The sequence below is a fragment of the Nicotiana tomentosiformis genome, chromosome 11 (genome assembly GCF_000390325.3).
Source record: "Nicotiana tomentosiformis chromosome 11, ASM39032v3, whole genome shotgun sequence".
Taxonomy (NCBI): domain Eukaryota; kingdom Viridiplantae; phylum Streptophyta; class Magnoliopsida; order Solanales; family Solanaceae; genus Nicotiana; species Nicotiana tomentosiformis.
In genome coordinates this window covers 64,614,852-64,640,109 of record NC_090822.1, presented here as the reverse complement: position 1 = coordinate 64,640,109, position 25,258 = coordinate 64,614,852, and the positions used below count along the sequence as shown (strand labels likewise).

The 25,258-nt window shown below is 40.0% G+C and overlaps 1 non-coding gene and 1 pseudogene across 1 annotated transcript; one reads left to right on the top strand and one right to left on the bottom strand.

Annotated features, from left to right (window-relative positions):
* Nucleotides 1-1,994: 1,994 nt before the first annotated feature.
* LOC104111348 (mitogen-activated protein kinase homolog NTF3-like) lies at nt 1,995-11,021 on the bottom strand (annotated as a pseudogene).
* A 13,121-nt stretch (nt 11,022-24,142) lies between these two features.
* On the top strand, nt 24,143-24,249 carry LOC117280357 (small nucleolar RNA R71). The gene has a single exon (XR_004510893.1). It is a non-coding gene; the product is annotated as a small nucleolar RNA R71 (small nucleolar RNA).
* Nucleotides 24,250-25,258: the final 1,009 nt, after the last annotated feature.

Here is a 25,258-nt window from a genome sequence, read left to right as displayed (position 1 = left end):
CTCGGAGGAAAAGGTTTTTGCACGAACTTTTTGGAATTCATGCCTTTCAATATTGGCGGTGCTCCTGGGATTTGGTCGACCCTGGAATTGTAGGTTTTCACCTTTTTATCATTAGCTTCGATTTTGCTTCTCCCCTGATTCTACCTGTTTTGTCAGTTCCTCGAGCATCTTTATGATCTCGGAGTTAGTCCCTGATTCATTTTCATTCGACCTTTCTGTGACCGGTTCATCCCTGCGGATGACTACTCGGGACGGATCGGGTTCAATTCTGCTCGGTGCGCGGCTTTGGTTCTGTAACTGAGCTATCGCCGCCTGTTGAGCCTACAACATTTCGAAGATCACCCGTAAATTGATCCCGTCACCTCCAATGTTTTGTGTATTTTGAGCTGCCGATCGGGCTCCACCACGGACGTTATTCTCGGGATCGGTAGGCAGATTTGTATTGATAGCCACATATGAATTAGCGTCAATCGGGTTCGCGATCGGAATTCCGATGGGATCAACGGGCGGTACCTCGTCACCGGGCGCTATGATGTTGTTTTCACCATGATGACCGAACTCATTGTCAACATGTAGGGGTGCTGATTAAAAGTTTGACATTTTGAGTTTAATCTGAAATTAGAGACACTTTAAAGAACAAGTGTAAAGTAGTGTGTGTTATGGAGATTTGTATCAAATAACCACTATTATCCTTAGCCCCACGGTGGGCGCCAAACTGTTTACCCTCAAAATCGGATAACAATTGAATTTGTAAGTGGTTTTAAGGATACGCGGGTTAACTTGACACAAAATGATAAATTAGATTGCAATTGAAATAAATAGTGATAGAGTAAATGCAAACTGCACGAATTGGACAATTTCACCCTTGGAAGGTTAACCACCCTCGAGTCGAATGCACTTCGATCGGTATCAAGACATGGAAGAATAAGAGCTTAAAGAGAATAATAATAATGTATTGCTTTGGAATACGTGTTACAATGTCCTCTATGAATTATCAGACCCCCTCCTTTATATAGTAGAGGAGTTCTACTTTAGGTATAATTCTATAAAAGCTAAAAATCCCTTGATTTGCTGATTGCCGGTTCCTTACTGATATGCGCCGATATTCCCGCCGTAATATCCGACCGGTCACGGATGTTTTGGTCTTCTGTTGGTTATGCTAACAATGTTTCTTTGAGCTCGTTCGGGGCTAGGGTCGATTCCGGGATCACAGACTTAATGTTCTCGAAGGCATGCGTTCTGACCTCGGGTTCTAGCTCGGTGGGACTTGGGGTCGATTTTCAGCCCTTGATTGTCATGTTCTGAGCCTAACCTACCATGTCGTAGGCGAGCTCGATTTCGACCGTATACAAATGCTTATCATGATTGTTATACAAGATATGCATTGCAGAGGTACTTAGAGGATAAGCCTGACTAGGAGACTTCAGGAGTTGAATTATTATCCATAGAGGTCGTTTGGTATGCCAACAAATTATTCCAGGATTATAGTCCTAGAATTATAATTCCTATACTAATTTATCTCACTTGAGATGTAGGATAAATAATCCCAAGTCGAATGGGATAAGATGAGATAAGATAGGATATCCAGGATTAAGTCTGGGATTAAATTTATATTATGTTTGGTTGACGATATAAATTTATAATGTCAATCAAACACAGTATAAATTTAATCACACACTTTATCCCGCCTAGTCCCGTATACCAAACGACCCCTTAATGCTTAGATGTGTATGCTAAGATAGGATAAAACTATTGGATTAGTAGTTGCTTACAAGAATTATGCAGGCCAGGGGCCATCCCGTATTTTTTTAATGTTTTGTGAATATTGCTTGGTAAATAAAATTCTTTTACTTACAAAAAACAAAGATCTACTGTGTACGATACTTTTTCTTTGTAATATTGCAAGCTTATTCTTTATATTATTGGTGATGAGATGACGGCAAACAATACAATTTATCCAAGCATTATATTGATCAAAACTGTACAACACAATATAATACAATATAATATAATATATTATGTAGCAACCATCCAAACAAGTTGTATGTGGAAGTTGGGCAAATGAAAGTATAGTCATGGATAATTACCGTGCTATATCATAAACCAATATAGTAACAATAGAAAAAATAAATTCACCGTGAACCTGTATAGAGCTTTTCAAACAGCAACACCAACCTTGAGAATTTAAGATTTTCTTGTTTTCCCCCTATTCTCCTTTATTTATCTTCCAAACAAGAATCTCCAAAGCCCCAACACGCTGACATGTGGAGTTGAGTATTGAAATGCAAGAGAAAGCATGATTCATAGGCTGTAGTTACTCATATTCACCAGCCTCTCCATAACCCGCAAACCAGCAAGCATCTGGATGCTTAACAGTTCCATCGTCTCCTTATTGCATATCCTACCTTTCTCTTTTGGCATATTTCAGAGTCATCTTTGAGTATTGCTTATTCCCTTCGGATATGCACCCATAACTATGGCGCACAACTTTCATGGCATATATATATCATAACTCATGGTAGATAGAGGAGCCAACACTAGTTAGCATCACAAACAGTGATGCACTAACCAATTAATTAGTACCGGCATAAATATTCATGAAGCATCAGTAATGTCCATAAATTACAAAGTCGATCACGTATGAAACCAGAACTATTTACAGAATAGCGACATGCTCAACAAGTTCAAGGCTGTTGATGCAAATATAACTCTTAACGTTTCATGGTCCGTGCATGTCTTGAAAGGGACAAGCTGAAGCTCACAGAACTACTTCCACAGTTGTTGTGGCTGCTTCGGGATGGTAATGTAGTATTTCCTTCCACATCATTTCCCTTATTGTCTGTTCCATCTATGTCGAGGTCGATAGCAACCTGTGCTGGGGGATCACATCTTGGATCATATAGGGGAGACATGTATGGATGTTGAAGCGCTTCTGTAACGCTTATTCTTTTTGAAGGATCAAATACAAGCATCTTCTGTAGCAGATCAATGGCCAAAGGATGGGCATGGGGATAGAGTCAGAAAAAGAGTGCTCCGGAAGAGTATGGAAGTGATTTTAGGTAGTTTCTTGCCTTCTGGTTATCAATAAATCCAAGATCTTCTTCCCTCTGGCTGCCAAGGATGTTGATGATCAATTTAAGTTGGTTAAGGCACTCCTTACCTGGAAAGACCGGTTTCCTTCCAAGGAGCTCAGCAAAAATGCAACCAACAGACCATACATCAATGGAAGTTCCATAGTTGTCACAGCAGAGCAGGAGCTCCGGTGCCCTATACCAGCGTGTAACAACATACTCAGTCATGAACTGGCCCTTGCCACTGCTTGTACGTGCAAGTCCAAACTCACAAATTTTTAAATCACAGTTAGCATTGATAAGTAGGTTCCCAGGCTTCAAGTCACGATGAAGAATGTTTGCAGAATGGAGATACTTCACACCTCGAAGCAACTGCATGCAAATGTCAATTTAGTTTTCAGAAGAGAAAAAGGTAAAATCGGCAAATCTGATATCTAGGAAATTTTATTTTTCTTTTGAGTAAACTCCAATCCCTTCCCCCCCCCCCAAAAAAAAAAAAATTAGCTCCTAGTTCTGACTTCTAATACATATGGCATCCCCTTACAAAATTCGTAAGATTGATCTCCAATTTATCCATTTAAGAGCAGAATGAGAAAAGAGAAGGAGCAGATGATACATTCTGACTCCAGATATATATCCCCATCAAATGTCAAAACTGCCCCATCATGGGGCATGTGTTGGGCAAGCATGAAGAATTAACCAAAGAAAGCCATATGGTTGTTCACTTCGAAAAATTCTATTGCTCAAAATGAAGCTAAATTAGACATGGAACTCAAGAAGCAAATTTAAAATACGGGAAAGGAGTAGACTACGGATTAGCAGAATTTTGCAGAAGTGTAAATGGACCAAAACGACAATAAAGTTAGAGATAACTTTTGACACGTTTTGAGTTCTTCAAGGTGTAAGGAGAGACAAAAAAAACTCTTAAAACAAGGCCACAAGGACCTCACCGGAATCTTGGCTTGAAAAGATGGTACTGCAAAAGGGGGGAAAACTTTTCCAAACAAGGCCACAAGGACCTCAATGACAAATTTCTTAAAGAATTGGTTTTGGTCCTTTACTGTAAGATATGGATGAGTGGCATCGGAAAAACGCCATGCCACAAGAAGTTTGTTCCGAGAGAAAGTAGGATAATCTTTTCCTTTATTTTTTAATGACCTAATCTTTTCCTTTATTTTTTCATCAGCAAACATAATTAGAAGGTAATATCAGGAAAATAACTGCTAGAGACGTATGAGCGTAATCATAACTTAAAAAAGCTAGAGTAAGATATAACTGCTAGAGACATGATTCTACTTAGTACTGTAACTACTGCATATCCAAGTTAGCTATAGATAATGCCTATTTCACTAATTTATCAGACTAAATGAGACAAGGAATATGTTTTAAAGCATCATTTAGATATATTGGGGAAATGTGCTTTTCTTTTCATAGTGAATTGAAATCAGCTACTGCAAACAATCACGTCATTTTTTTTAAGGAGATGCATAGTATGTGCTAGATAAAGTTACAAACTGTGCTAATTTAATTTAAGATTCAGCTTGTTATCCATGTTCATACAATTTCATGGCCGATTCAACTGACGAGTTTATTTCTTTTGAAGTGCTTCAAGTTATTTGATTTATCAAGCACGAGAGTTCTCAGTTCTAATGTTCCTTGATATGTCCAAGGCATGACAAATTTCACCTCTTTTTGCCATTACAAATGGAAGGAGTGAGTATAATACTTGAAAGTATTTTCAGCAGGCAACATAAAACTTTCATTTAGAAACAATGGGGAAACATGCTTGGTAAGAAAATACTGTTTTAGAAGGATTCTCTACCTACTTGATGTATTTGTTGTCCATTCCATCAAAGGTGGAGAAGAGAATTAACACTTTGGGAAGGTAATGCTACTAACAGGAAGATGCACTTAGTTAAATGGCAAAAGATCTCTAGAAACAAAAAAGGGGGCAAGTCTTGGAAGCTAAGAGATCTTAAACTACACAATAGGTGCGTGTTATTTAAACAGTTGTGGAAGTTGAATGATGGTAAAGATGTTGTATGGAAATCTATTGTTATCACTAAATATGGCAAAGAAGGCTCTTGGGATCCAAAACCTGTCTCCTCACCGTACGAGGATGACTAGCTGGTTGGAAAAATCTTTTTTTTTTGGGGGGTGGGGGAGGATTTTAAGAAAATAATCCTAAAAAATTATTCGGTTTTCTCATGTCTAAAAGATGAAGGTGGCTAAAATGAGTATATTGAGATGGATGTGCGGGCATACCAGGCTAGATAGAATTAGAAATAAAGTTATTCGGGATAAGGTGGGCGTGACCCCTGTGGAGGACAAGGTGCGGGAGGTGAGACTTAGATGGTTCGGGCATGTGAAGAGGAGAGGTGATAAGTGGGGATTTTGACTACTTACTAGCGCCTTTTTGCTTTTGTTTTAGTCTAAAAGCATTGAATTGTATTCCCAAAACTAATGAAAAGTGCAAAATTGCAGGAATGTTGGAAATTGGACTCCCGAGATGAAATCCGACTCAAAAAGAAGTAGTCCGAGCCCAAGGCAACAAAAGGGTACAGAAGCATACAAAGCGCGGTCCGCAGAAGAAATTTTGCGGCCGCAGAAGAAATTCCTGTGCGGTCCGCAGAATTCCATCTGCGGCCGCAAACAACGAAGGAAATCCCAGTAGACTTTCTAGAAAACTGCGGACCGCACAGGAATTGTGCGGCCGCAAACGAAGAGCTTGAGATCAACTTCAGAGGGTGTGCAAATTTTCAAGTTCCAAGTCCCTCAGAATTGCGGACCGCACAAGAATTATGCGGCCGCAGGAGAAGTGCCTTGCGGCCGCAGACATAAAAGTGCGGACCGTAGAAGACTAGGTTGTGGCCGCAGTTCTAAATCTGCGGACCACAGAAATGTTGTCTCGCGGCCGCAGTTCAGAATTGTGCGGCCGCACAACCCCAGCTCATGCAAGATGAAGAATTGTGCGGACCACACATGGAATTGTGCGGCCGCAGAACCTCCCGAAGGGCGTTTTTGTCTGAAATTTCCAACCCTGTATAAATAGACGAGTTTCATAGAATTAGGGCAACTTTTAACATCAACAAATCCTGTAGCCGTTTTTCTTTGCCTCTTTTGGAAGTTTTCTATATTTTAGAGTATTTTACTATAGATTTTATCATTGTAACTTTACAATATGCGTTTAATTAGTATTTCTTCAATTTCAAGCATGAGTAGATAGATTTTTACTAGGGTTGTGATCCAACCCTAGTGTGTAAACCTTATGGGTATCTAATTTACTGCTTGTTTATGATTGGGTGATTATTATTTAGCCTTGTTTATGTTTAATTTGTGGAATTAATGGTTGCAAACATTAGTTTATGCCTATTTGACTTAGTCTCTACTTGAGGAAGAGAGACTTAGTCTAGGAAAACTTGGCTAACAAGAAATTGGGTTAATCGAGAGATTGATTTACCCAATTAAAGGGTTCAACCTAGAGATAGTAATAACCCGACTTGAGCTTTTATCAACCGTTTTGTGTGATACCCATTTGGACTTGAGAAAGCCAAATTGGGCAAAAACACTCTCTGACCGAAAGGTATTGAGTGGGTATTTGAGTGTTGATAGCTATAATACACCCCGATCAGCAAAACAAGCATTAAAATTTGTATCCCATTAGGTGAACACCTAGGTGATGGTCATAGCCCTAGGCTTTTTACAAACTCGAAAAACAACAAAAACAATTATCCTAGTTTTATTTCTTTACTTTGCAATCTTTAGTTTTAAAATAGAAATAGCAACAAAATCATTTTGTGGAAGTGCAAATTAAGATAGTTCAAATTCATGCATTAGAATATATACTCCTAACTCCCATCTAGCTTCCTGTGGATTCGATCCCAACTATTCGTTGGGTTACTATAATTGCAATCGACCGTTTCATACCTTGTTTTGAGGTGTGCATTGTGCGCGATAGTCAAGAGGCACAGATGCACCGGAGAGGAGGTGTGAGAGGTTGGCCCTGGAGGGCCTAAGGAGAGGTAGAGGTAGGCCGAAGAAGTATTGGGAAGAGGTGATTAAGCAAGATATGACGTTGCTCCAGCTCATTGAGGACATGATCATGGATAGGAAGGTGTGGATGCTGAGAATAAAGGTAAAGGATTAGGATAGGTCGCCTAGCGTTGTCTTTGTCTGTAACAATAGCTTTAGTATATGAGTTAGCATTATTTACGTATTTTCGTATTCCTTGACTTCTGTGATTACTTGCCGTTGCTTTCGTTCCGGCCTTTTGATTACAATACTCAGTTTTAGTTTTGTATTTTTGTATTTTTGCTTTGGTTTTCTAATTGGTGTGCTTGCTGTTGCCCTTCCTTTTATCTTTCCTAAGCCGAGGGTCTTCCGGAAACAGCCTTCTTGGAGGTAGGAATAAGGTCTGCGTACAACTCAAATCAAAAGAGAATTTGATTCTGACTAACAGATGGTGCGAAGAAAGGTTGTTTAAGGATGTTTTTCCGATATCTATTCAGTATAGTCAGAAATAAAGATTGCCTGTAGGCAGAATGGAAAGAAGAGGAGTGAGCCACTTAATGCGACTTTTGATGAAAAATCTGAACACTATTTCTGAAATATTTCATTGGTTGATGCCTCAGAGTTTCAGCGAATTACTTACCATCTGGCAATCACAGAGCACTGACAAGAGATTCAAGCTGATCTGGAGGGAAATTCCTTTATGCATTGCATGGGAAATATGGCTGGAACGAAATAGAAGATGGAGTTCATAGGAGTTATAAAACTTAAATGTATTCAGAATTTATTGTATTGGCACAAAGGGATTGTTGCTACTGATTTGGCAGAATTTATGGACTTGTTACTCTTACAAGTCCAAAATTTTGTTTCTTTGTCAGTACCCTCGTGGTACTGAAAGAGTGAAAGTTATAAAAGTTAAAGAACTTAACAGCGAGAGGACCCTTAAACTTGGCCCTTCATGAAAAAGCTCAAACAGCATATGGAATTTCAGAGTACCTATTAGTACTATGTTCACTCCAAAACCAAAATTCAAAGATTACTTGGTTATATGTTTAGTTGCTTCAATGATTACACTAGTCATAGAGCTAGTAGAAGACAACCATAAATGAGAAAGAAGGAAAAGAAGAAACATCACAAGGCTGCCAAGTAGCAACCAATGACTATATATTGGCTAATATCCTCATATTCATATTGGCTAAAACTGGAAATCTCCTTCCGACAACCAAAACATCAAAATATCGCACTTATCCGATCTAAAGCAGAAAAGTCAAGTTCTACGAACCAATTCCTCATCATAAACTACTTCAGTATGACAAACTAAATCATGTTGAAGATGCACTAACATTCCCTCAAAAGATTGCAGGTAAATATAGCTAGTGCTCTTGATGGGGTGGTATAAAGGTACCTGGAATAGGAAATACTGGCAATGGTCGTTTGTGAGTGTTTGAGGGGATTTGATGATCTGATGTAAATCTGTATCCATTAACTCATAAACCAAATAAACATCTTTGAAACTTGTCTTGTGGATTGGCATCATAACATCTTTCAAAGCAATCACATTTTCGTGCCTAAGATGGCGAAGGAGCTTTATTTCACGCAAAGTTCTCAGGGCGTCAATATGATTATCAAAGGCATTGTTTATCTTCTTGATTGCAACCTTCTCACCGGTTTCCTTGTTAACAGAAGAGCAAACAATTCCATATGCTCCTCTACCAATTGGTTTGATGGGAACATACTTTGTGTCAATCTCAAACAAAGATTGCCACATCGAATAGTAATGCTTCCCTGGGGTCCTAATCCCATTTGGAGGCTCAACTGGAGTTGCCATATTCCTAAATCTGTTGAAAACCAGGCCAAATATTTAAGAGAGACATTCTACGAAACAACTTTTTATAATTTACACACAAACAAAAAGGGAAAATGCATTTTAAATACCTATTCACTCAGAAACATTACAATACCTCCCTAATTCTGAAGCTGTTCCTTCAAAATTAGTGGATAAAATTTAAATCTAGTTACTAGACAGCTTAATTTCTAAATGCTTACACAAATAAGGTCAGCACATATGACAATTTTCTGCTTTGAGCATTTTCTGGAGCAGAGTAACACAAAGATCAGAAAAGTTGTGTTTCCCAAAAATTGGGGGATAACATTTCTAAATGAATATCTCCTGCAGTTGTACTAAATTTGGCAATTACGTGTGTTTACCCGAAAAACGGATAGAGTTGAATTTATACGTAGTTCTAAGGATGAGTGGTATAGCTTGGCACAAATCGGAAAAGTATGTAGAAAAATATCGAACATTGCCCTTAAAAAAGGAATGAAATACAAACCAAAACTGAGTAGAAAACGATTTATGAACAAGCAAGATGAATCAATGTACAAGGCTCACAAAAGGATAATTTCTCCTATATCTATATGTGAATATCAATAATCTTTTCAATAAGGGAGTGTGTAGATGCGTTAATGTTCAATTCCCTCAATACAGAAATGATAGCCACTCTTTTATAGTGGAGGGATCCTACTTTGGATATAATAAAAAATACATAGTGGGGATCCCATGATAGATTAGTTTATTTAGCTTTTCCTTCATTCCCGCCGAGATTCTCTCCCCAAGTGCGGCTACAACGGCTCTTGTCTCTTAGCTCGATCTTGGTCGGACTTGATATTGGTCGATCTCCAGATTTCGAGTTCGATACTGACTCGAGCTCGATATTGACTTGGGCTCGGTATTGACTCGGGCTCGGATCTTGAGTTCGATAATGCCACTTCACATCATAGTTCGATTTGGGCTCGAGCTCGAGCTCGATAATGACTTCGAGCTCGATAATGACTTCGAGCTCGGTATTGATCGGTCCTTGAATCTTGAGCTTGGTAACCTGGCTTATGATCTCATCTCGGTATTATGAAAACGACCCTCGGTCCATCGTGTTTCAATCTTGACTAATTACATGAAGGGCAAAACCGGTTTTGACCGTATATAACGTGAAGAATTAACGAGCCAGCTTGGGGAACCCTATTAACATTTGGAATATCTTGCACATTATTTTGTCAAGTACTCCTATAATATATCCCACTTAAACAAAGGGGGATCAACCGACTCCAAGGCCAAAACTTTATGAAATACAAAGCGAAGCAGGAAAGTAAAATACTACTTAGAAGGCAAAGATATTACTCAAAGGACCTCATCAAAACTCTCCACCCTACCCCCACTCCCAAAAAAAAAACCAACACACCACCCCCCACAAAAGGAAAAAGAAAAAAAAGAACAAAAATCAAGTATGCACCCACAAAAATAAGAAGTTTAAAAGCAACAAAAGAACAAATATCCAATATGCACCCCTAAAAATAGAAACTTCAAAAGCAGTAAAAGAACTATAATCAAATATGAAGCCATTACTATAAAAGCACTAAAAAGAAGCAAATCCAAATATGCAACCATAACAAAAATAGAAACTTTACGCAGAAAGCACTCACCTTTAACTATCCAACACCTTTCTTCTCCTCGAGTCACTTCAATAAACAAAGTACATCTTCAATATCTTCAACCCCATCTCACAAATTTGTAACAAATCTTCATCTAATTCTACAATAGGAAACAGCAATCCTGTTTTCAAGAAATTCCCATCATCCACTTGGGTTGAGCAACCTCACTATTCTGCCTCGAATTTATCCAAACCCAATAACCCGAGTTAGTTCAACTACTACAACACAGCTTTCTATTAATATATATATCCTAGAGGTATTAGATCAGGAAAGATCCAAATTAATATGCCTCGCTGTTCTGTGATTTCTTCATAAGTGTAATAATAATACATATAGAAGGCAAGGTATAAAATATAGTATACAAATTTCCCCGTTCGTTATCTTGTCAACATCTCTGAAAGTGAATCAGCAGAGGACACATATACCTAGTAGTTGTAAAAGAAAATATATTTCCATAATTTGTAACACTTAAAGACATTTTCACTCTATTTTGGACTCTCTGAGTGTGCCCTATTATAAGTGCCAATTTTGTGTTGGATCCACATGGCCATCTTATGTGGGGCTAAGTTTACCGGTAGCCACTGTTTGGCCGAGTCTGGAACCAAAATGTGATTCTTTCGGACTCAAAGAATCAAAATGTATGAAAAAAAGATTTAGTGACATTTTTATATATAACGCCCATTTAAAGGGCGCTATACCTTAACGGCCGTTTACCCAGTTAAGTATAGCGTCCTTTTAAAAGGCGCTATATTTGAACGCAAAAAAGCGAGAATGTATAGCGCCCTTTATTAAGATGCTATAGTATAGCGTCTTAGGCGCTATACGTATATAAAGGTCATCCCTTTTCCCTTCCCCACAGAACAAAATCGTCCCCCCCCCCCCCCAAAAAAAAAATTAAAAATCTAACAGCGGTCCCCCTATTTTTAATCAAAAAAAGCTCGAGTGGAGCCCACCGGTTCCATAAAAAGTGTAGATTCTCGATCCCACGTCCTAACTAAGGCGTTATCTCGAAGTGGGTTGCTTGTTTCGGCTCCAAATCACCAAATCTTCAATTTTTCAAAAACTTTGAATCGAGGTATTCCGACTTTGTTTTTTAAAAAATTCGTATAAAAGATGCATATTAGTTGTTTTTAATGTGCTCTATGTTATTTTGTGATTGTTTTGCGATTTGACTAATTTGTTGTTTTTTATCCGGACTATAATATTAGTGTGATAAAAAAATTAGTAAAATAGAGAAATTGTTATTAGTTGTTAAAAAAATATTAATTAGTTACTTTTTACCGTGGTATATGTATTTTCGTGATTATTTTGTGATTAAATTTATTTATTATTTTTATCCGGTTTAGATTATTTATTTGCTTAAAGACTAGTAAAATAGATAAATTGTTACTTTAGTTCCCTGTAGTGGTATCTTGTGGTGTAATGTAGTGCTCCTATTTGTAATGTAGTGCCCTTTTAGCGTAGTAAAATGTAGTGCCATTTAGCGTACTATCCTTATAGTTATTGAAATTAATCATTTAAGTATCTATTATACCCAAAAATACGTCAAAAAAGTTGATAGTTCAAACACAAACTCTCTCCAATTCTAGTCAACAAACGTAAGAAAATAATATGAGAAAACAACAATATTTGTCAAACTAAGTATTGTTATATAAATATTTAATAATTAAATCATGTATAGTTATAAAAATTATTTATTTAATTTTATTATAGTAAAAAACAAGTGAGTCATAACAAAAATATAAAATAATAAAACTAACATATAAACTAATAAAACTAACATATACAATCATACACTAACATTTAAAATAACAGACCTGTTGAGTGATAAATCGAAAAAATTTTCTCATCATGAACACAAGAATTCAGGATACCTTGGTGCTACTGGGCCTCAAATATCGAGCCCGGAACCAATATGTGAATATTTAATAATTAAATCTTGTATAATTATGAAAATTATATTATAGTCAAAAATAAGTGAGTAACAAACAAACATATAAAATAATAAAACTAACATGTAAAATAATAAAACTAACATATTAAAGTAACATATAAAATATAAAATTATAATATTGAAAATGTATCAACCTAATTAACAATATAGTAACAATAACATATAAAATTATAATATTGAAGGTATTGCAATATATTTAAGCAATGAAAAAGAAAAATAATGTAATTAATATTGTTCAATTTACAGTAGTCGACATGGAGGTTCCGCCTTTGCATCCCGGACCTGCCTCGCTAGAGCTACTATTGCTACAGGCCGAGCATAGGTCTTCCCACATATGGGAGGGACAGTTACTGGCCCAGACGTTTCGCGCCGGGAGAGTAGACGAAATGTGGGACTTTCTTAGGCCCCACCATCTCCATCCCCGTATAGTCAGACGCCTCCATGATACGTGTTTTTATAGGATTGTGGAGATCGGTCGACTGCAGCTGGATTGGTCGTTGATCACGGCTCTGATAGAGCGGTGACGACCGGAGACGCACACATTCCATTTGCCCATTGGCGAGGCCACTGTCACGCTTCAGGACGTGGAGGTCCTGTATGGGCTGCCCGTTGATGGACACCTTGTTGCTTTACCGAATTCCATCAGAGAGTATACGGGTTTGCAGTACCTGGAGATGCTGCAGCGGCTCAGCAGTTTCCAGCCACCGGATGAGACTGCATTGATTGGGGCTAGTCGTCTGCAGTTGACGCCCACAGCATTTGGAGGCGATGCACGCTGACATCACAGATGATACACCGAAACTTCATATTCACCGGTACACGAGGTTGCTGATGCTGCTTATGTTTGGAGGGGTTTTCTTCCCGAACACTTCGAGGAACCTAGTCAGCTTGAGATTTCTTCATCATCTTGAGCGGCTAGATGATTTACATCATTACATTTGGGGTGCTGATGTTCTCGGTTACTTGTACAGCCAGATGTGCCGGGCGAGCATGGGCACGCAACGAGACATTGCATGATTTTTGCCGCTGCTGCAGGTGAAAACATAGTCGAATACTCTCTTCATTAGAACATACCTAGTAAAAACATACCTTAAATTTTATGTCCACGTTGTATATTAGGTTTGGGCCTGAGAGCGGTTCCTGCAGTTGCAGCAACCTTTACCACCCTTAGCTCCTAATGCACCACCTCCATTTCTCCCTTTAGCTAGGAGGTGGGTTGATAGGCGAGGAAATGGATGGGAGTATGATCATGCCCAACTATGCCTTATAAAAAGGACTAAGCGGTCGTTGCAAATATATTCCGGCTAATAAGTCCGGAGTCGAATCCCACAGGGAATTAACCTATCAAACACAGCTACTAGACTCGCACGAACTCACGCAATCAATCTTCAGAAATATTTAAGTGACAATTTGGATGTTTACTAACTAAATATTACGTAATGAAAGTGCAACAATTAATAACTAACTAATACGGGTTGTAGACAAGAATTGGAATGATCTAAGGTTGTGATTTCCCCTATTGTCGGAATCTTTTCACTATGTTTTCTATAAACTTGCCTAAGTCTTCTCTATCGATCATGAGCACTCTGACTGTCGTAACTCTCTCCCGAGTAATTACTACAATTTACTAGACATATTCTCCCGAATTAAGCTAGCTGGCATTAATTACGGCTCACTCGGATCGCACCAAAGTTTCGTTATCCCTAATCCCACCTTTAAACCCTTCGTATTGATCCCTCATATACGTTAGGAGTAATGTTGTTCAACAACTACCTAAATATGCACTCTCTCCCGAGTAATACACACTAAATAGGCACAGTCGATTGAGGGCCCTTCAATCAACAACAATAATAATATAGTTGAACAAATAGAGAAAATACTATGGCAAATCTATATTAACGTAACAGGAAAATCATCCTCCAATAGGTTCTATCAAAACCCTAGATTATGAGTTTAGCTACTCATACTCATAATCACAATATCCAAAGTATTTTGCATAATTAAATTACTAAGTAAGGATAAAGGGATGTAGAAATTGATGAGTCTGACTCCTAACGGTTGTTCCACGAGCTATCCTCGCCTCCGATTGCAAAACAATCCTCCAAAGTGGCGTTTTTAGGTCTATTTATATGTGTAGGAAAAGACCTAAATGTGTAGGCCAAGTCCTAGACAAACCAGGAGACGAAATAAGTATTCAAAGCTCGGAATGTGCACGCCTAGACCTAGCCTCGCGAGGCATAATGCCTGGTGGACCTCGCCCCAGGCCTGGCATCGCCAGGTATAAGGCCTGCTCGATATCGTCTACTACTTCACCTCGCCAGGTCTCTTGCCAGCTATAAGCCTGGCGTCGCCAGGTATCTCGCCAGCTACAAGCCTGGCTTCGCCAGCTTCTCCTATTCAACTGCTCCCGCGCACGCTTTTGACTTGTAAGTATCCTTTTTTCTCTACTTTCATCTCTAATTCACCTACACATAAAATAGACTCCGTTACGCACAATTAAAGTGTCATTAAAGAATATAAAATGCAAGGCAAATAATGTATGAAACTATGAAATTATAGCCACACATCAATACCCCACACTTAAACATTGCGTGTCCTCACGCAATCAAACCACACTTACAGACACAACCTCACTAAGCAATTCTCTTAACTCATTACACCAAGAATATTTAAAATAGTCTACGCACCAAGGTGTAACATCCTCGCCTAAAGATTTGACTCACAAATACCATGACTTATTCACAATTCACTTACTTACTCTAACATGGAGGTCAACGACATTACCTTTCCTTTATGAATCACGTGCCCTCACCCAACAAAGAGCTCAGTTCCACACACAATGAATTTTAAGAGCGTAGGAACTCAAGATAGGCAAAAAATTCACTTGTTCTCGGAAATAACGTTCATATGCCACAAATGATGCACCATAGGCTTGCCTGTAGTGTAATACTCTACTAATCGAGTTCATTTAGTCTAAGATCAAGTAAGACTTGATTGGTTGTAATGTAGGTTGCGGGTCGGGTAGGATACATTTGGATATAAGTGGCTACACCCCCCTTAAGCACTTTAATACATACACTTTAACATTCAAGCCCATACTTATGTCAAACCAAAACTCCATCTTAACTTCACTTTATATTACCCCCTACTTCTTTAAGCACCATTATATCACTAGCCACCACCATCAAGAATTATTTTTCATACAATACAACTACTATCATTTTTTTTAAGTGTTGTGCACCTTTCTCCTTATTTCAATTGTTCCACTCAAAAGCCAACCCACCACCCCACACTTTAACTTTTTCATACTTCATCACAATTCAAGTGCTCATGAGAGGTGACAAGGTTCGAATATATGGTCGATTCAAACAAAGGGGTACGACTTGTAATGTGGTTACCAAAGAAACATGATTATAGGCTCAAAGGGGTTAACTACGATACATAACTTTTAGGTGGGTAAACTATATATATCTGGCTTAACAAAGAAACACCTATATCACTTCTCAGACTGAACAAGACTACTATTTCGCTTTGCACACACACAAGGCAAGTTCTAGACATCAAATGCAATGCAATGCAATGCACAAAATACATACAAACCTCACACAAACATGGCACATAATTCACTCAGGATTGGTTTTACCATGACACTCCAGTCAAAGCAGTTAAGCAAAATTAAGAATCTATGATTTAAGGTACTTATACTAGAGTCAAAAATCGAGCCTAAGCGTCACAACCATAGTACTAACTATTCTCAAGGCATAACAAATCTAAGAGATATTGTTGCAATTAAATGCATAGCCCCGTGGTTCCTACTCCTAAAGATTAAAACTAACTACACCTGGTTCAACTAAAAGCCCTTGGAAAAGAATCGCAACCCAAAGAAAAACCAAGGGGGAATTACTACACTACCTAAAAAAAAAAAAATCTTTTTGGTATTTTTCTCTAGACTTACTTCCCTCAAGAAAACTGTCTAGGAGATCCATCATCGGGAAGAGTCCAGTTTTTCTATATATATATATATATATATTTTATTTTTTTTCTACTAAAACAAATAACAAAAACAAATTCTTAAAACAAATAACTAAAACAATTATCTAACGAAAATGACACTTACTAAAACAACAAAAACAAGCAACTACAAGTTCCCACCCCACACTTAGATCATGCATTGTCCTCAGTGCATGCACAAATTGACAAAACAAGAAAAATGAGTAGGGTGCAAGGAAACTCCCTGATCAAACTGCGTCCTCATCCTCTGAGGCTCTCCACTCTTCATCCTGCGTTTCTTCCTCATCATCATCATCATCGTCCTCATCATCTGACTGCTCCGGCTCGGCCTCATACTGATCAGGTGTGTTGATATCCTCATCATCGGGGAGTCTGTATCCATCACCTATCCCAACCAGCTGCCGGGCATGAGCATTGAGCGGGTACCGCTGCTTCAATAAGGTCCTCTCCTCATATGTGGCCAGCCAACCCCCTATCCTCAGCTGCAAATCCATCATCCCATAGAGATGGGCCATAAAAATATCATCACGAGCATTGTACTCGGTACCTGCCAAAGATGTCATGGCAATCTCTTCTTTCAGCCGGCGACTAGTGATGTCCGTTTGTCATAGGGGCTGATCGATGGTGTGGTCAAACTCTGGATCCTCCGTAACCTCCCCGTGTCTTAAGAACTGAGTTATTAAATTGGCAAATGGCATTCGATCGACCTTTTTACTCATTCTGACTAAAGACATCTAGTAGCGGATCAAATGACCTACATTCACCCTTTGACCCGTCATGAGGAAGTAGAGTGCACAGGTCCTCTTACGGCTAATGAGCGTGTCATGATTGCATGGTAGGAGCCGTGCATTTATCAATTTAAACCACACTTGAGACTCAACCCTCGTCTTCTTCTTGGGGAACCTCTTGTGCCGATTTGTTTTCTTATCCCGGACCCATGCTGCCATAGAATCGACACCACAAAGCGTGTATCTCAGCTCTCTATATGTAGGCCAGCGAATGAAGTGGTCCAATGGCTCCACAGGAACATCCGGAGCACCTAAAACGTTACATATGGCCGTGGCTGAAAATTTTATCAGTCATCCACGAATCAGCACCAGCTGTTCAGTATCCTGTGGATCAAACCCTGCATAGAATTCCTGGACTAGATTAAGATTAATATCCCCTGTGTTCTTGAATACATAGCTCAACCCCAAATCCTGGACGCCCCTCCAAATTGTCTGATACTTTGCTCTCAATCTGCATTCATGGATAGCTGCTTCCGGGTGTACATGTTTAGGCCTACAGCGCCTGTACCAATCCTTAGTATGCGGGGGTATGCTGTTGAGGCCAAACTCCCGTTGACCTTGGGGTTGTGGATGCATGGCTGCTACAGCTGCCACAGCTTGTGCTCTACTTAGACTGGAAGTAGATTCCCCCCCCCCCCCCCTTTCTCTTCTTTGGGGGAGGTGCGGAGGTAGCCTTTGCTTTAGCCGGAGCAGTGGAAGTAGCCTTTCCTTTGCCTGTGTCTTTTCTCGAAGGCATCTTCGTTCCTACACAAGTAATCATTAATCAGTTAAAACTGTATTACATATTACACACATAGTGTTGCCCAACATTCCGAGGTTACTCAGACTTCACCTCGTATTTTCTTAACATTAGAATCAAACAACAACACATGGGCTACCTGTGAGCCACCCCACACTTAAGATTTTAACGTGGTGCACGACGACATAACACTAGTCTATTAATCCCGGAGACTCGGGCTCCAATAGGGACAAGGAATGCCATTGAAGCATTATACCAAACACTTAGCATGCACTAGTGCCATGGGAGTGCTTGTAGAGGTAAGGGATTGCCTCACCCTCCTAAATCGGCTTGGGAGTTTCTTACTACCACTTGTTTACACAATAACAACACCATTCCTATGGGGTTCATGGGGTTGGGACACAGAAACACAATATTACAATGAAGAACAACCCCAAAATTTGTGGATAATCTCGTACCTTCATCCAACTCGAAATGAGAAAGAAAGGAGATAAAAAATCATAACTTAGATGTTGTAAGATGTGGGCTTTGCCTTTGAACTGTTATTTCCAGTAAATGGAGGAGGAAAAAAACTTGCTTGACTTCAATGGGGTTGGGATGGGGATGGATGTCAGTGTATGTGCGTGAGTGTTTTGTGAGGAGTGTAGTGATTTAGGTTAAGGTTTTATTCTATGTTACTTTGGGAGTTTAAGTTAGAGTCCAAGAAGGGAGGGGTTAAAAGAAATAAGGGACAAAAATTAAAATAAGCTGAAAAAAAATACTTACCTGGCGACGCCTGCCTATATCCTGGCCTTACCCCATGCAGCGCCAGGCTTAGCGCCTGGTGCACCTGGCCTTAGCCCAAGAAATGCTAGGCTTAGCGCCTGGTATGCCTGACCTTACCCCAGGCGAGGCGAGCTCTCCCGCCTGGTTTCCTTCATGTGATGCTGAAAACTCTGCTCGACTTGCCCAAAATCACCTGCAAACTTGTTAGTACCTAAAAACGAAAAGAAAAAAAATCGAACTACACTAAAAATCAACTATGAATTGGGTTGCCTCCCAACGAGCGCCTTACTTAACTTCGTGGCATGACAGATACAACAGTACAACGGGTTGCCTCCCATGAAGCGCCTGATTTAACGTCGCTGCACGACGTAGGTAGTCACACTTAAGGCTCGCTTAACATTGGTGGCTCGAGCAGATGAGCCACCGACACTACTTTCACATCATCCATACCCAAATAATGTTTTAACATGTGCCCATTGACTCTAAACATGCGAGAGTCATTTTTCGCAGCAATCTCCACGACACCAGTGGGGTGAATCTCTACCACACGAAATGGTCCAGACCATCTTGACTTTAATTTGCCCAGAAATAACCTTAATCTCGAATTGTATAGCAATACCATATCTCCGGGTTTAAAACTCCGCTCAAGAATATTTTTATCATGCATCATCTTCATTCTCTCATTGTATAGTCTTGTGCTCTCAAAAGCGTTGTAGCGAAACTCATCAAGTTCATGCAACTTTGTGACTCTACTTGTACCCGCAACTTCTATATCGAGATTCAGCTGCCTCAATGCCCATAAAACTCTATGCTATAACTCTACTGGTAGGTGACACGCCTTCCCAAACACTAATTTATATGACGACATGCCAATCAGAGTTTTGAAAGCGGTACGATAAGCCAGAGTGCATCATCTAACTTTATCGCCTAATCCGTTCTTGTAGCATTCACAGTCTTTGTCAAAACACTCTTTATCTCTCTGTTCGAAACTTCCACTTGCCTACTTGTTTGTGGATGATATGGGGTGGCAACCTTGTGGCATACATCATACTTTTTCTAACAACTTTGCGAAGGCTCGATTACAGAAGTGAGTGCTTCCGTCACTGATTATTGCCCTTGGAGTGCCAAATCGGGTGAATATATTCTTTCTCAAAAAACCAATTACCCCCTTTACATCATTTATAGGGAGCGTTGCAGCCTCCACCCATTTGGACACGTAGTCCACAGCTACGAGTATGTACTTGTTGCCATATGAGCTGACGAAAAGCCCCATGAAATCGATTCCCCATACATCAAACACTTCTACCTCCTGAATTAGTTTCATAGGCATCTCATGTCGGTGGGAAATATTCCCAGTTCGTTGGCATTCGTCACAACCCTTCACCCATAAGTGTGCATCTTTGAACAATGTCGGCCAGTAGAAGCCCGACTCCAGCACTTTCGTAGCTGTCCTTACTCCCCCGAAATGGCCACCATATGGTGATGCGTGATAAGCCTGCAAAATAGAAGATTGGTCTACCTCGGGGATACATCTCCGGATCATGTTATCAACATAAATCCTGAACAGATAAGGCTCATCCCAATAACACATGTGACAGTCACGAAAGAACTTTTTCTTTTGAATAGAGGAAAGGTCATAGGGAACAATACCGCTTGCCAGGTAGTTTGCAATGTCTGCATACCATGGCGCTACCTTAAGACTCGTGGCTAGTAGTTGTTCATCCGAGAAGGTCTCCACAATCTCTTCCCCCTCATCCTTCTTTTCGGCTCCTTCCAGCCTAGACAAGTGATCAGCCACTTGGTTCTCCGTTCCCTTTCGGTCACGGATTTCCAAGTAAAATTCTTGCAGCAGTAGCACCCATCGAATCAGGTGCAACTTTAAATCCTCCTTATCAATTAGGTACCTGAGAGCAGCATGGTCAGTATAAACAATTACCTTCGAGCCTATCAGGTGTGACCTGAATTTGTCAAATGCGAACACCACTGCTAGCATCTCCTTCTCGGTCACTGTGTAATTTAGTTGGGCACCACTCAAAGTTCTACTTGCATAATATATTGGATGCATGACTTTGTCTTTGCGCTGCCCAAGCACTGCTCCCACAGCATAGTCGATTGCGTAACACATCAGCTCAAATGGTTGCTCCCAGTCAGGTGCAACTATGATAGGTGCTGTCACCAGCCTCTTCTTTAATTCCTCAAAAACTACCCCGCAGTCATCAGAAAACACAAAAGGATGATCTTTTTCAAGCAATTTACACAAGGGGTTAGCAATTTTGGAAAAATCTTTTATAAACCGTTTATAGAACCCGGCGTGGCCAAGGAAACTTCTTATTGCTTTGACGGAAGTGGGTGGTGGAAGCTTTTCGATCATATCAACCTTTGCACGATCTACCTCAATGCCCTTACTCGACACTAGGTGCCCCAAGACTATACCTTCATGTACCATGAAATGGCACTTTTCCCAATTGAGCACCAGATTAGTCTCGACATATCTCTTCAGCACTCTTTTTAAATTCCTTAGGCAATCATCGAATGAGTCTCCCATAACTGAGAAATCATCCATAAAGATCTCCATGATGTCCTCTACCATATCCGTGAAGATGGCCATCATGCACCTTTGAAATGTAGCAAGTGCATTGCATAGGCCGAACGACATCCTCCGGAAGGTGTAAATGCCATATGGACAGGTGAATGATGTTTTCTCTCTATCTTCCGGGGCAATGGAGATTTGATTATACCCGAGTATCCATCCAGAAAGCAAAAGTAGGACTTTCCGGACAATCTATCTAGCATTTGATCAATGAACGGCAAGGGAAAGTGGTCTTTTCGGGTGGCCTTGTTCAATCTTCTGTAGTCAATACAAATTCGTCATCCCGTGACTGTTCTTATTGATATCAACTCATTGTTATCGTTTTGCACTACAGTCATCCCACTTTTTTAGGCACACGTTGGACTGGGCTGATCCAGTTGCTGTCGGAGATGGGGAAAGTGATCCCCCATCTAACCACTTTATCACTTCCTTTTTCACAACTTCCTTCATGTTGGGGTTCAGCCTTCTTTGATGTTCTCTGGAAGGTTTGTGGCCATCTTCCAGTAGAATTTTATGCATACAGAAGGCCGGACTGATCCACTTAATGTCTGCAATGGTACAACCAATTGCAGTTTTGTACTTACTCAATACCTGCAAAAGCTATTCTTTCTGCACATCTAACAAACCAGATGAGATAATAACAGGTAAAGTTGAGTTAGTCCCAAGAAAGCATACCTGCGGTGAGGTGGTAGCGGTTTCAATTCCAACTTTGGTGGCTCTTCTATCGATGGCTTAGTTGGAGGAATTTTTCTTTCTTCTAAATGTAAAGGCTCAAATACGAGCTCTCTTTTCCAAAACCCTTGGCTTTCAAGAGCCAGCACCCACTCTGCCAAGTCCTCTCCATTTACTTCATCTAAGTTCAAGAGACAGGCTGCTAGAGGGTCTTTAGCATTCAAGGTCTCATCTTCCTCCTCCAAAATTACATTCACGGCTTCTATTAGAGAGTAGTTAGCAAATTCACTTGGTTGCCGCATAGATTTCTGCACGTTGAATGTTATCTCTTCATCATTTAGTCTCATTTTGAGCTCTCCAGTTTCACAGTCAATTAAAGCTCTCCCAGTGGCCAAGAATGGTCTTCCCAAAATTATGGGAATCTCTTCGTCAACTCGGCAGTCTAGAATGACAAAATCTGCTGGGAACACAAACTTCCCAACCTGGACTAATACATCATCAAGGATACCAGAGGGCCTCTTCACTGTCCGGTCGGCTAGCTGTAGTAACATGGATGTGGGTCTAGCTCTTCCTATGCCTAACCTTTTGTAGATAGTCAAGGGCATCAAGTTTATGCTTGCCCCTAAATCACACAATGCTTTAGCAAAAGCATAGCTTCCTATCGTTCATGGGATTATGAAACTCCCTGGGTCTGATAACTTCTCAGCTATGAGTCTCGTCACGACTGCACTACAGGTCCGTGTCAATGTAAAAGTGGACAGGTCTTGGAAGTCAAATTTCCCAAACATTAAATCTTTCATCATTTTGGCATATCCAGGCATCTCTCGTAATGCATCAATCAGTGGAATGTTCACCTGTATTTGTTTCAATATCTCCATGAATTTCTTATATTGCTCATCCTTCTGATATTTTGCTAATCTCTGCGGGAATGGTGCTGGAGGTCACTTCTTTCCTGTGATTTGAGTTTTATCTTGCTCAGGCACTACTTTTACTGTCGTTTCTTGTGCTACCTCAGTCTCCTTCGCAACCTCTTGTTCTTTGCTTGTGCTCTCTTGTGCATGTTGTACCGTCACCTCAGTTAACCCTGTTGAATCATCAATCTCAATGGGTACTAGCACAAGTGTTTCAGTAGGTCGGCTTTCACGAGCAATCTCTTGCTCTAGATCTAGGTCTTTACCATTTCGTAGACTCACTCCCATAAGCTATTTCAGGCCCTGATCTTTTGGATTGATTTATGTGTCTGCAGGTAATGTCCCTTGGGAATGATTGTTTAGAGCCATAGAAATCTGTCCTAATTGAACCTCAACACCCTTTATCGCTAATTCATGTGAGTCTACTCTCTCTTGCATTTTTCTAGAGGACCCAATCAGTTGTTGTAACATTTTGTTGTTGCTGTCCAGCATTCCCTTAAGTTCAGTAAACCCATGATCTCTTCTCACAATCTGTTGTTGTTGAGGTTGTTGATAAGCCAGCTACTGATTTTGCTGGTTGTAACCTTGTTGCCTGTGGTAAGGCACCACTTGACCCTGTGGTTGCATAGCTCCAGGATTGTTGCTAGTATTGTACTGCTGTTGTGCTGGTCTATATTGTTGATTCTATTGCCACCAATTCTGACCACCTTACCTCTGTCCCCCATAGTTGGCCACATAGTTCATATCTTCCTGATAGTGCTGGTTGTCACCTTCCGCACTCCACGAGCATGCATATGGTTGGTTAATGCATGGTGTACATAAGCCCCCATTAGTAGTATCAACTATGTGTACCTGCTGCTTCTGGCCTGATTCATTGATCTTCTTGGTGAGGATACTCATTTGTGTCATTAGAGTGGCCATATTTTCGGCTATAGAGTTGTTTGGATCCAAAGCCACAGAGTGAACCACAGGAGTGATCGTAGAGTCTCTTGTCATCCATCCTGAGTTTTGAGCCATTTTATCGAGTAGGATCTTGCATTCTCTGAATGATTTGCTCAAAAATGCTCCACCCGTTGAAGCATCAACATTGGCCTTTAAGCTGTCTACCAATCCCATGTAGAACCTCTACCTTAACATTTGCTCTGGAATGCCATGATGTGGATACTTAACCAGCATACCCTTGAACCTCTCCCACATTTCTTGTAATGTTTCTGTTGGTCTCTGCCTGAATCTCAATATCTCATCAATTTGTTTGGAAGTCTTATTGGGTGGGTAGAACTTGTTTACAAATTGCTTGACTAATTCCTCCCAAGTAGTGATGGAGTTTATGGGGAGTGAATTAAGCCACGTCTGAGCCTCTCCCGTCACCGAGAATGGAGACAATAACAACTTTATTGCTTCCGGTGTCACATTAGGTTGTCTTTGTATGACACATATCGACAGGAAACTTTTTAGATGTTGTTAAGGATCTTCAATGTAAGACCCTGAAAACAGTCCCTTGTTCTGCAACAAATGTAGCATGTTGTTTGTGATTTGAAATGATTCCGCTTGTATTTGAGGGACTGCAATTGCGGTTGCCAGATTTTTGACGGTGGGTTGTGCCCAATCATACAAGGCTGCTTCTGGCACAAGAGGCACCACACCCTGATTTTTTGGGTCATTCACATTATTTCTGTTATTTGGATTTTCTATTACGTCATCCATGTCTAGTTCGATTCGTTCTGTTGAGTTCTGTTGCTGTTTGTCCTTCTTGTTTGCATGATTCAATGCCTTGAAAACTTTCTCAGGATCTAATAATGCTTCGAACAATTCACCAGTTCTCGAGGAATTCCTAGGCATGCACCTGTAACACCTAAGACTACAAATGTTAAAATTTCAATGTATTTGGTTTAAAATAAAGAAAATTGACTACACTAAGAATTCTAGCAATTCTTTTAGCTGCAATTAATACACCGTTAATTCCCCGGCAACGGCGCCAAAATTTGATCACGCCCAACTATGCTTTATAAAAAGGACTAAGCGGTTGTTACAAATATATTCCGGCTAATAAGTCCGGAGTCGAATCCCACAGGGAATTAACCTATCAAACACAGCTACTAGACTAGCACGAACTCACGCAATCAATCTTCAGAAATATTTAAGTGACAATTTGGATGTTTACTAACTAAATATTACGTAATGAAAGTGCAACAATTAATAACTAACTACTACGGGTTGTAAACAAGAATTGGAATGATCTAAGGTTGTGATTTCCCCTATTGTC